This window comes from Plutella xylostella, chromosome 15 (assembly GCF_932276165.1).
Source record: "Plutella xylostella chromosome 15, ilPluXylo3.1, whole genome shotgun sequence".
NCBI classification, from domain to species: domain Eukaryota; kingdom Metazoa; phylum Arthropoda; class Insecta; order Lepidoptera; family Plutellidae; genus Plutella; species Plutella xylostella.
The window spans coordinates 5,622,890-5,623,978 of NC_063995.1; positions in this window are offsets into that span (position 1 = coordinate 5,622,890).

Here is a 1,089-nt window from a genome sequence, read left to right on the forward strand (position 1 = left end):
ATTTTTTGTATTTAAATTTCCGGATATAGCCAACTAGGGTAATTCCGAATTTTGGAACATTTTATTATGAAATTCTGTGGATCGGGTAATTCCGAATTATAAATATCATACCAATGTGTATTAGTACTTCTGCCTACCCCGCAAGGAAGTACATTAGGACAAGCTGTGAGTGTTTATATTATTATTACATCTGGGCAGTTCTAGACAATATTTCGAAATAAGATTTTACAAGGCACTTTTTACAGCCCCTGTATAAATATTTTACGCAGTCGAAGTTTTCTTAATAAGTGCTTTTGTTTATTTTGATCTCTAGTCAGGGAAAATTTCTAAAATGGTCAGGGAAAGTCAGGGAAAAGTCAGGGAATTTTTTGGAGCATTCTGAGTGGACACCCTGTTAAAATAAAATAAATTATGCTTATCTATCTATGGGGATCGTAATACAAGTTTCTATACATTTATTAGCTTTTGGACACATCAATAATTGTTATTGTAACATATACTTGGTAGGCTCAGACATAGACTTTTCAATTATTATGTAATGAATTTTATTATTTTGTGCAATTTTTATAGTATAATTTTTACAGCTTGTTCTTGGATCTACTGTGACTGTAGAATAACTTTTTAATAATATATGAATAGAAATGGACATTGAAGAGAACTTTTGTCACGGACATTGTATTCTAGTTTTCACTTAAAACTAAACTTCGTAATTTTTCGCTTAAATTTCAGTCGTACTTAGAAATAGCTTCACAATATTCACTTCACTCTCTTTGTTCGCATTCATATATTTTAAGTCTGTGTTTTAGACTCTTTCTTTAGAATGCATGACTTTAAGCCCTAATGTTGTATGATACAATTAGTATCTCATCCTATCTCATCTGTAGGTGTCGCTGAAATGTGCTAAATGGTAAGAATTCACGAGGAAAGTTCAGAGGTCTGTGATTGATCTTTGACGTTTACGTAAAAATTAAACTGTTGAAATAACCTACAACTTTTCATTTAAAACTTACCTTAGCCTTTACTTTATGTTTAATGCCGAAATGGGTAGGTAAACCAACTATGAAACCTGAAACAAAATGAAGATAGACG